This window comes from Tupaia chinensis, unplaced genomic scaffold, assembly GCF_000334495.1.
Source record: "Tupaia chinensis unplaced genomic scaffold, TupChi_1.0 Scaffold000141_1, whole genome shotgun sequence".
Lineage (NCBI taxonomy): Eukaryota > Metazoa > Chordata > Mammalia > Scandentia > Tupaiidae > Tupaia > Tupaia belangeri.
In genome coordinates, this window is record NW_006159611.1 from 263,920 (window position 1) to 276,029 (window position 12,110).

A 12,110-nucleotide genomic window follows, 5' to 3' on the forward strand; every position below is an offset into this window, starting at 1 on the left:
TTTTTTTTTTTTTTTTGGAGAGGTTTTTGCTATAGGGCGCATGCGCTCGCCAGACAGACAGAGAGACATAGAGACAGAAAGCGAGAAACCATCCCTCGGGGGGATGGTCACACCACAATCCCTTCTCCTCCATTCTCCTCTTGGGATCTTGGGCATACATGCACACACGCCCGGCTTGAGTTTTAAGCCACCGGGTCCACGACGCGAACCGCGGTTGACTACGTGGGAGTCCAGCGACATAGCCATTACGCTAACTGCTGGTTCCCAGAAATACAGCATTCTATGATCACGGAATCACAGCACCACAGAAGCTTTGTAGAGGAAGAGGGTCTGTCTGTTCATCCCCCTGGTCAAAGGACAGAAGTCCCAAAGAGTGGCCAACCACTCTGCCTTCTCCCAACACTGGTAGGGATGTTTTCTTCCCCAGAAGCGTGTCCCTGTCAGGATACCTCATTCACTTCCTGGCTGGGATACAGAATACAGGGAAAGTTGCAGGTGCTGGCTAGGCGCTGACTTCTCAAGAACCAAACAGAAACACAAGACCGACTTTCTAGAACATGGGTGATGGCAGCTGGCGTGCTCACTCCCTGACGCTCAGTGTGCAGTTAAAGGAGCGCTTCCGAAAGGTCCTGGCCCCTGTGTGAGTAAAAGCCACCCGAAGGTTTACAGCGAGTACCTGGGGGAGCATGGACAAAGTAGAAGGCAGCGAGAATGTTGTAGAGATGTTCCCACCGGCCAGGGGGCAGAAGACCTAAATTCCAGACCCGGCCTGGCCATGGCTTCACTGAGGGCCACCTACAAGGCATTTGATAGGACAGTCACCTCGTCTGTCATGTAAGGGGGTGGGACAAGCAATCCCTGGGATTCCTCTAGTTCTCCACAACTCACAATCTTGAACCAAGACGCTCCAGCCATATGCTTCATCCATGGTATATTCTTTGTTCTGTTTTTGTTTTTTCCTGAGGACTCCATTGCCCCATGGGGACCTCCTAATGCCATGAGACCGCCTAATGGACTGAAATGCTCTAAGGATCCACTGGAGCTTTTCAGGCTCCATTAGTAGCTCCTTCTCCTAACTCCTCATTGGTAAGGATTGTTTTTAAGGGTTATTGGCTCTTACTGAAAGAGGTGAAATGATTAACTTTCGTACAAGGTCTGAGTTGTGGTTGCCTAGCATTATTCATACTGATACCTCAGAAGCAAAATAAACATGACGCTTTCCTTTCCTTTAGCGTGCTCAGGAAGAGTTACCTTCTTAGGCTCTGTTTGAGCCAATATTTAAGGTTAGCTACTTGCTGGAAGGGGGTAGGGCAGTGGGCAGAGTGACCATGTCAACTTGTAAATGTCTGAAAGAAAAAGCACGTGTGTCAACTCACATATATGTACTTGCTATCCACAGACACGTACGTATATTTTCCCTGATGTATGATCTCCGTAAAATATCAGAGAGGAAAAATGTCAGACATACATAGCATAGCAATCAAGAGCTAATGAAGATCCAGGTATTAAATCAATTAAGAAGTATCAAAAGCTACCTAATCATCAAGGAACAAAATTGGCACCACAATATGTAGTGAGTATGGGAAAGCCTAATTTACTAAACATACCCTGCAGTCACATAATTGCATGTAATTTTACCAGCATAATTAACTAATTTAATTACCACTTCTCAAGTGCATCAATTATTGACATTACAGAGTTTTCAGACAGCAGAATTACTGTGCAGTACACCCAGAGAATGCAAAATGCTTTGTGCGCCTGTTTTCCCAGTCACAGACAACCACTGCAGAAGAATGTGACGCTGGACGTGGAAAAACATCCTCTTGTGGAAGAGACGCAGTCGAAGGGGAGGTGTAAGGGATGAGACACCCACACATGTCTGGCAGGAAGCCGCAAAGACTGGGGGATCCCCAACGCCCCACTCGGCACAGGAGCTCCTTGCCAGGTTGCAGACCAGATAGATAAAGTTTAGGCAGGAAAGGAAGAGACAGTTCTCCGTTTTAGGGGAGACAAAAACTCTACAACAGCGATTTAAAATATGCCTACAAATACATTGAGAAAGGAAAGGAAATAAAAAGAAGTTTGATAAAAAAAACTTCTTAAAACACAATCGTCTCTTCGTGAGAATAAAGTTTTTGAATTTCACATCTTTCTTCAATTGTTGCTAAACTATTTAATTTACACTATTTAATACCATCTTGAAAAATTATCTTAGCTTGTTAAGACAGTGAGATGTGATAGTCCACTCACAGCCAGATCCTGGTTCCATGGCTATTCTTAAAAAAGACTATAGCACAAAAAGACTCAGTATAAAAAGACCACAGCCAAAAGATGGCACAGCAGTTACGTCACTGGACTCCATGTGGCCAACCACAGTTCAAGCCCTGGACCGGTGACTTGAAACTTACACTGGGCATGTATGCGAGCATGCCCAAGATCCTGGGAGGAAAATGGAGCAGAAAGGATCGTGGCATGGCCATCCCCCCGGAGGTGATTTCTCACTTTCCCTCTTACTGTCTCTGTCTCTCTGTCTCTCTTTCCAGTGAGAGCATTCACCCTAAGGCAAAAATCTCTATTAAAATAAAAACAAACAAACAAACAAACAAAAACCACTTAATTACCAGGGGAAAAAATGTTGAAATAGCAATTATGTGGAAAGATTTCATAGTGCTTTAGGGAAAACAAGTGTGTACAAGGCACAGAAGGCATATTTCGTTCTTTAAAAAAACTATTATTTATTTTATTATTATCATTTTGTTTGCTATAGTGCACATGCATTCACCAGAGAGAGAGAAGGAAAGTGAGAAAGCAAACTGCCAGATCCGGGACTCAAACCATGGTCAGCCACGTGAGAGTCCAGCACCTTAACCACCACACTACTTACCAGCCTCACATATCTACTAATGGAGCTTATACCTGGCTAGGTATTCAGACCAGTGCATGAGTTAGAATAATCCAAGAAGAATTTTAAGTGGTACGAATGCTCAGTAGAAGAGAGAACTTTAGGGAGGGTATCCGGAGACGTCATCATGGAGGATGTGACATTTTAAATGAATCTCAAAGAAGGATAGGATTTAGCACAGAAATTTAAAAAAAAATTAATAAAAATTAAAAAATTTAAAAAAGAGTGTAGAACAAGGATAGGAAACCCTGCATGATCTACAGCACAGAAGTGGAAAGCTTCTGAGGGGTTTATGTTCACATGAGCATGGGCGGGAAGGCCACTGGGAGGAAGAGGGGACAATACTTCAAGGGGTGAGTCCTCAGCCTCTGGTGTCAACCCTACGACTAGTTAGTCACGAGGCCCAGAAAAGTTCCTTCATCTTTCCGGGTATAAAATGAACTGGCTTAACTGTACAGTTCCCACAGTCCTGCCCAAGTCTACCTAAATCTAAGTCGAAATGGGAGTCTGCCATTTAACCAACGAATAAATATTCTTTTCTTTTTTCATCTTTGAAACACCCTGATGGTCTGTTCCACACCTTTTACAACTTCCAGTTGTAATACCTTTCCCGTGTTAGCTCCATTCATTTCATAGCAATCCGAGAAGACAAGGGGGTCTTTGAAAAGCTCATGGCAATGTGTATTTTGAAAAAAACTGAGCACAGATTTCTAAATTCTCTACAAAAATAAATTCATACTTTAATTCCACTGAGGTACGAACTTTCTGAAGCCCCTTGTACAGGTTCTGAACACACGGTATCTTCTCCAACACCAGTGATTCTCTGGTTCTCTAACAGCACTTGGGTGGCCATTGACTGGATCCAATTCTGACACTAACTTCCAGAGCAAACCCCAAGGCTCTGTGGGTCAAGGGCTAAGTTCTGAAGACTACCTCACTTTGGGGTCACCAGATGATGTGGAGATTATGTCGCTGAACTCCCACATGGCCGACTGCAGTCCAAGTCCTGGACACAGGGCACGGAGCCCCCATGCCCTCTTCTTCTGTCTAGTGGGCCCACCTTCTGGGATTCAGTGTGTTCACCAGCTTAGAAATTCTCCAAGCCCACTGTTTCATGTTTTTAATGAAAGTCTCATTATGTAGGACGACTGACTAAACAATGAAGGGTTAGGAGGCGCGGGCTGAATCCTCTAGTCCTGTTACACTGGCTTGGTGTTTCAGTTGACCAGCTCTCATCCTGAAGCTAGGCAAGGGTTCTCCACCACCATCATCCCATTGACGTACAAAAGACACTTGTCATTCAGCGGATCCCAAGAGATATAGAACTCCATGCCAAGGACAAACACTTGTTCTCTTACGATGTCACAACCACCCTGTCCCATAGTATTCTGGCACGTCATGATTCTACCTCCTGGTTCCTGAGTAAACATCTCTTCCTCCTGGCCCAGGAAGAAGCCCAGGATGACCCAGGAGAGATGATACTACTCATGGTGGTTCCTCTGCCCAGGACTGTGTTCATGAAGCTGGCAGAGGTGACACAGACGCACACGTGTAGAGAACACGACATTACACAAAATGGATTCCACAATGACAAGACTGCATCAGGCAGTAGAGTATGAGTGCACACCCCAATTCCTCATGTCGCCTGCCAAACTGAGAAAGAGTGACGGGAATGCGGAAAACTGGAGACCCCAGGCATACTGGTCCGGCAGACAGAGACGGGCAGGCTCACATGAGCAAATCTTAGACATGGGTGCTAATCTCAGAGACGTCCCACCTTTGGGCAGAAAGGAGCCCTCTCTGAAGCCATGGTGCCATTTGCTACTGGCCACTCTCCAAGAGATTCACAGACCTTGGTAACTGAAACTCTACCTGACACTCGTTGCATCTGTCCCAGCCTCAGTACCCGTCCTCGGATCTCCGCTGAGACCTCCAGGAGAAGGTGCACCCTGAGGTTCATGCAGCTTTATTGTTGCCTGGAGTATCTGGGCACTCCTAGCTGGCTCGTGGCCTCTAGACACTGCACAGGGGAACTGGCTAGCGTGAGTTGTTCTCCTCCCTTGACCTGGCTGCTTTGCTTATGCTAAATTTCACATTCTGCAATGAATTCTGACATTGTAGAAAGACACAAACACATCTGAGGTCCTATTTCTTCACTTGCAACAAAATGAAAGATCAAGGATTGGAGCCAGTAAGTGGCATGCTGGTTAATGAGCATATTTTCTTGCTTCAATATGGAAAATATTAAGAGTATTTTTACCAAAAATAGTAGCAGGCCCAAATGCTGTCTGTGGTCCACAGACTAGGCCCATATGGGAGGCCAGAGTTCAATTCTGGGTCCAACCTAGAGGCTGAGTGCAGTGACACACACCTGTAATCCTAGCACCTCTGGGAGCTGAGGGAGGAGGGTGGTGAGCTTGCCTGGGCAACACGGCAGGCTCCTGTCTGGGGACCAGCAGGCTTCTGTCTGGGGACCAGCAGATGACGTAATAGTTACATTGCTGGACTCCCATGTAGTCAACCACAGTTCAAGCCCTTGACCCGGTGGCCTCAAACTCACACCAAGCGCATGTGCATGCATGCTGAAAACCCAGAGAGGAGAATGGAGTAGAAGAGATTGTGGTGTGGCCATCCCCCCACCCCCCGCAGGGAGGGGGTGGGTGGTGGTTTCTCGCTGTTTTTATGTCTCTCTGATGAGCACATGTGCCCTATAGCAAAAATCTCCCTAAAAAAAAAAAAAAAAAAAAGGACCGGACCAGCAGAGCAGATGGCATAATGGTTACATTGCTGGACTCCCATGTAGCCAACTGCAGTTCTAGTTCTGGACCTGGCAACTTAAATTCACACCAGGCGCATGTGCATGCATGCCCAAGATCCTGAGAGGAGAATGGAGAAGAAGGGATTGTGTCATGGCTATCCCTCCCCGAGGGGGTGTTTTCTCACTTTCTGTCTCTCTGTTTCTCTCTGTCTTTCCAGTGCATGTGCCCTATAGCAAAAACCTCTCCAAAAAAAAAGAAAAAGAAAACAAGATCCTGTCTGAAAGAGCCAGGCACAGTGGGCAGCCTGTGGTCCCAGTCACTCAGGAGGAAGAGGCAGGAGAAGGTGGGTAATAAATACTTTCTCTTAAGGTTGAGGTGATCATAAAATGAGAAAGTGAGTACAAGAAGAGTTCCATAAACCCCACTGTACTACACCAGGGGAAGAGGAGTTGTCATGGGACCAGGAGACAGATCTGCGTCTCCTACTGCTTTCTACCCAACACACCAGCCCTTGGCTAAATATCAGCGGAGTAGCTGGATAATGAATGACATTACAACTGTCTTGCTGTCTCCGGGACTCAATAAAAACTTCTTCTGACACCATAAGAAGTGTCTACGTGATATAAAATGTTTGCCACATTCTCATGAACTCTGACTTGCCTTCCCAGCTAGATCATAGGAGAACGGAGGGCAGGGGTTTCAGTCCGTCTCCAGGTGTTCCTGCAGAATGCTGAGCCTCTTGGCAAGAGCTTAAAATCTCTTTACAGTAACCTACAAACACTGCGATCATCCCTAATATGTTCTTTACATTATAAAGGAAGGGTGTACGTGTGTGTGTGTGCGTGCATGTGTGTGTGTGGTTGTGTGTACTGGTTCTATCCGAGCCACAGAGCTGGAATCACTTCTGAGTTAATTGGACTCAGAAATCAAACATCTCACCCTTATTAGCAAGCATTTCCAGATGCAGTCTTTCCCTGCTACTAATTTGGGGAAATACCTTCCACTAACAAATCTCCATTCCACCCATCAAAACGATAGCTAGGGTGCCAGCCTCGGATGGATATGCTCTTCATTAAAATGTTCTACTTGAAACGTGCCTCATTTAGTTTCTTCTTATTCCTAAATTTCTCAACTATTCAACTGTATAGGAACACGAGCCCTTAGGCGTGTACGCATGGGCTATTTTGCTTGTTTGTTTGTGTAAAAATAAACCAATCAGGAAGGGGTAACTGACAGAATATTCGAATAAATTTTTGGAACTTTATGTAAATGAGAAGAAAAAGTTGTCTAGGGGCCGGCAAGTGGTTAAGGGCACTGGACTCCCACATCGCTGACCATGGTTCGAGTCCCAGACCTAGCGGCTTGCTTTCTCGCTTTCCCTCTCTGTCTCTCTCACTCTATCCCTCTCTGGCCAAATTAAAATACATAAAGTTAAATTAACTTTTCAAAAAATCGTCTGGGTTTGGAAAATAAAATTAACCACCGTCCATCTCCCATCTCAGAAACTGGAAGTGGCACCCATGCCGCGGACTTCTTCACTTCGTGGTTTCTCTGTTCTTTCCAGGCATCTTCCAGTAGCATCCAAACAACGTCTTGACACTGTTGCAGCTTTTCATTCTGCTGCCGTTGAGGCTGGGCGAAGCCTAAGAATTCATTCTAGTAAGAGGCATCAGCTCTTCTTGACAACCGGGGAAGGGGCGGGGACAGGCAGATGACTAGGTGTTTTGACATCAGACCATTAACATGCAAATCATATGCAAAATCATATGCTAATAACATAGAGCCTTTGTCTGCGGACGGACACTTTTCCCCAAATGGACTACATCCCTGCTCAATTCTACACAGGAAGGCACTTAGCCAGGCATGTGATATGCACGAGAAAAACATAAATGCTCTCTGAGCACTTATTTTGACCTCTTCAGAAGAGCGGGATTCCTTTAAATTTGACTTTATTGCCTGCTCATCAGAAGGACGCACCGAAGCATGGCAAGGAACAGAAGCGGCGTAAAACCCACACTCACCGCTCGCAGTAAATAACGCTGGAGAACACCGGGCAGGCACCAGCGGCAGCGTCCTTCACGTCACCCAGAGGCCACCGCAGAGCTCCCAGGGACAAGCAGCATTAATTATAGACTAATGATGCCATTTGCATGCACATTTTTAAAAACAGTAGTGAACGCGTCCTAATAATTGAAGATGAGTGAGATGAGGCTGCATTAAAATGCTCTATTGAGTCTCTTATCTCGTTTTTTAAAAGGCCCTCTGTCACCTTGGCGCTCGGCGGTACATTAATATTGGGTAACCATGCGATAGGGTACATTATGCTGGTTCTTTACGGATTCAGTCACTTCGTCAACCTGCTTCTGAAGGGTTTCCCCTCTCTACAACCTCCTAGGATCTTAATTACTCAAGATTCCGGTGGGGGGTAAAAATGAAATAGAAGTTTTGATGAAGACAAGATGAACTATAAGATTTTTTTTTTTAATACAAGAGAGAAAGAGAGCTCTCTTGTATCTCTCTTTTTTTTTTTTCAAGAGGTTTTCGCTACAGGGCGCGTGCACTCGCCAGACAGACAGAGAGAGACATAGAGACAGAAAGCGAGAAATCACCCCTCAGAGGGGATGGTCACACTGCAATCCCTTCTCCTCCATTCTCCTCTCGGGATCTTGGGCATGCACGCACACGCGCCCGGCGTGAGTTTTAAGCCACCGGATCCGAGATACCAACCACGGTCGACTACGTGGGAATCCAGCGACATAGCCATTACGCTAACTGCTGGTTCCCAACTATAAGAAATTTTGATGTAAGTGGATAAAGATGGCACAGTTAAATAATAAATCTAGCATATTTTTGTATGTAAAATGGGATTATGCTTTGGTACAACCGGGTACCAGCTGATGTGTTCAGGTAACCATGGAACAGAAGGACAGGAAGGGAAAACTGACCCAAGGGTACAGCAGGTCTCTACCTACAAATTCAGGGTGAGTCTTGGCACTGTCGTGGGCTCCACTGTACCCTTTGTCCCCTCAGAGCTGGGCAGCAGCCGAGCCAGGAGCTGAGATTTGGAGCCTATGCGGGCCAGGGTCACCTTCGGCCGGACTTCATTGCTACGGGGTTTCTCCAGCCATTGCCTAAAGAGTTGCGGCTTTTCCCCAGGAAGTCGCCTCTGCAGTCATTGGAGTTCCCAGCTGAGAGTAGTCAGGCAACACAATGCAAGATCTCTGCTTCCTTGGAAAGTTTCTTCTTTCTAGAAAAGGATTTTAGAAGACTTGTACACACTCTGTGTGTTGTCTTGTTTTTCCATTTAATTTGCACTCCAGTTTTGGTGTGGGAGCACTTGAAACTAACTGAAGTGGTGGAGCTAAGGCCTCTGGACTGCAGCTCCACTCCCACCTCCTGGTTCTCCTAGCTCCTCGACGGTACACCTCGTGACCTTTTTCTTTCATGGGATAAAACTGAGTTTCAGTTAGCAAAGAAAGAAAATGACAATCCCTCAGCTTCCTCCTAAGAATTCTCAATCTTTTAAGGTCCTTTTCATAGGAGTAAGACTGAAGACTGCACCTTAAATATTTACAACTCACAATTTCAATAAGGTATCTTAAGAGAAGCCGCAGCATGTAGGAGGAGCTGCTGTGGGGTTTTATAGGAGGCGCTAACCTGATGCTTCAGGGTCATGCGCCCATGCTTACAACGGGGTTCAGGAAATCAAAAATCAAGCTCCTTATGTAATAGAAAGGCTGTAAGAAAGTAAGTTCACAGAATATTACAATAACCTCTCCCTATACCCATGTCTTGAAGATTAGTAAACTGAGGTCCTGAGGTTATTACCTGTCCTTGATCACAAAACTTGCTAGTGGCAGAACTGGAGTGAGGCCAGAGGTCACATGGCAAGCATTCTACAGCTGGGGGTTATTTTTCAACCCCCATCTGAAATGGGTTGTAATAAATCTTTGCACAATGAAACGGAGCTCGAAAACTGTATCTCTTTCCTGCTCCACAGGACGGAGGATGGACGACTCTCACCTTTCCTGGGCATGCTTCTCCGTTCACCGGAGGCAGGCTTTGGAGCTCACGGAAAAAGGCTCCTTGAGGCTTAGTATTATTAATTATATGAATATTAACGATTTAGATTGCCAGGGGTTTTAGCCTTTTTCAAAGTATAAGAGAGTCTTCAACAAAGTTGATGGAAATGCATATTATTAAGAAAAAACTATGCACGGATTTTCTTTTTAATTACACCAAATAAACTTGGACTTCGATTCTATTTTCCACCAACTTGTGGAAGCTCACAAATATAAGAATTTCCCATTTTTACTAAAGACTGAAAGGGGAAAAGATATTCTCATATCTGACGTGCCTTCCGGAATTATATTCTTCCTACTACATTCCTACGTTATGACTGTGAATATTTTTCACAGTATACCCAATTATGTGTTTTATTTACTTTGGAATTTGTACTAAATCTTCCTGTTTCCCACCAGAATTGGAAGAAAATCCAGTATGAGGCATATCCAAGCATCTGCCCCAATACTGCTGGGATTATTCGAGAATTCTGGGCCAATGCAGTTCGGGAGCCGAGGGGAAGGGCCTCCCTGACTCTTGGTAATCTCTCCGAGAGATGCTCCTTGTCCCAGCTCACATGGTACCCAAATAGCTGGAGGGCCCTAGTGCCAGGTCACATTTCCGAAGCAAAAGCCCACACTGGGACCTAGTGAACGCTGAAGACCACACACGTGGTGATGAGTCTCCCGGCCGCCCATGGGCTCCACCTAGTAGTTCTGCCACCTGCAGAGCCTTACGTAGAAGCAGGCACATTCACCAACTGCAGAGCCCCTCGCCTTCCTCCTCTCAGGTGAAGGGGGACTGCAACTGTCCCCTGCACTGGTCCCTGTGTGTCCCTCTTCTCTCTGGGACAGCTGAGCAAATTACATTTGGATGGGCTCAAAACACAAAGATGATCTCCTATTTCTTCTCAAAGGCAGAGCTGACAAAACTTGCTTGGAGAATTTATCCAAACACAGAATGTTGGGCCCCACCTCAGAGATTCTGAGTCGGCAGGCCAGAAGTTGGGCCCAAGAGCTAATATTTCTGTTTCTTTTTAAGTTTATTTCATTTACAATAGAGTATGTGTACATGCAGGAATGAGAAAGAGAGTCTTATTATACTGCAACGCCCTTCCCCCAGCCCTCTAAGTTTGTCAGGACCTTGGGCCCGAGACGTAAGCCCCAGCCAGCCATGTGGCTTCCAGCTCTGCAGTTCAGAACGCTTCAGGATGCACCACCTGGCAGGGCCCCAAGAACTAACCTTTCCAACAAGTTCCAACATGATACAGCGCTAAATAGCATTGTTTCTCTGACTTTGACTCAAAGGGGAGAAAAATGTATCTTTTCATTCTTTTGAGCAAAGCGTATAAGGCAACAGAAAGGATGGGTCCCCGATTAATTTTTCAGTAACTCCCACTGTTGCACTCACAGCCACAGGAGAGGGAGAAAATCACAAAGGAAATCGGACTTCCTGAAACACAGGTGCGGAATGCTTTTCTAAGGGGGACAGTGCTGGCAGGACCTCCTGGCCACCGCCGCTGCCACCCGACACCAGATCTTGGCTCACAAACCCACTCTCAGGTAACCAGCTGCACGAGGTGCAGTTGGGCAACTCCTCACAGGCAAGTCTGGGCATCTCCTTCACACTCCCACGAGCCAGCCGCAGCGAGCACACTGGGCCGCCTTGGCCCGGAATGCACCCCACACAAATACGCATTGTGCGGCATCTCTGGCAGCTTCAAGACTTTCACATTAAAAGCACAGGAGGAAGAGAGGGAGAAGAGAGAAACTGAATATGGGTGGGCTGCACCCTGCAAGCCCGAGCACTCTGTCTCTGCTCCCATGCTCCGTCCACGCTTCCTCATCATTACTCTCTAATCCCACGTACACCTGCCCTCTCCTTCTTCTACAGCACCCTACTAAAGCCAGATGTATTTCCGCTCCAAGGTGTTTTTGCTGGCTTTTGCTGAAGGAGTAGTCTGGAATGCTAAAGAGAAATATTTTTATCTATTTAACTGTTTTATTTTTAATTTATTTATTTTGGGGAGAGATTTTTGCTATGGGGGAGGGGGTATGTGTTCACCAAAGAGAGATAGAAAGTGATGAAACACCCCTCAGGGTAAATGGCCACACCACAATCCCTTCTCCTGTACTCTGCTCTCAGGATTTGGGGCACGCACACACACCCACACCCAGCGTGAATTTCAAGCCACCAGGTCTGGTACTCCAACCATGGTCAGCCATGTGGGAGTCCAGCACCTAAACCTCCATATCACCTGCTGCTCCCAAGAAACACTGATATCTAATATCTCCTTTTGTAGCTAGTACCTTTACCTAATCTCTTTTTTAAAAAATGGTCCTCAAGGTCCAGGTAATAGTGCAGGGGTAAAATGTGATGTTCAGCAA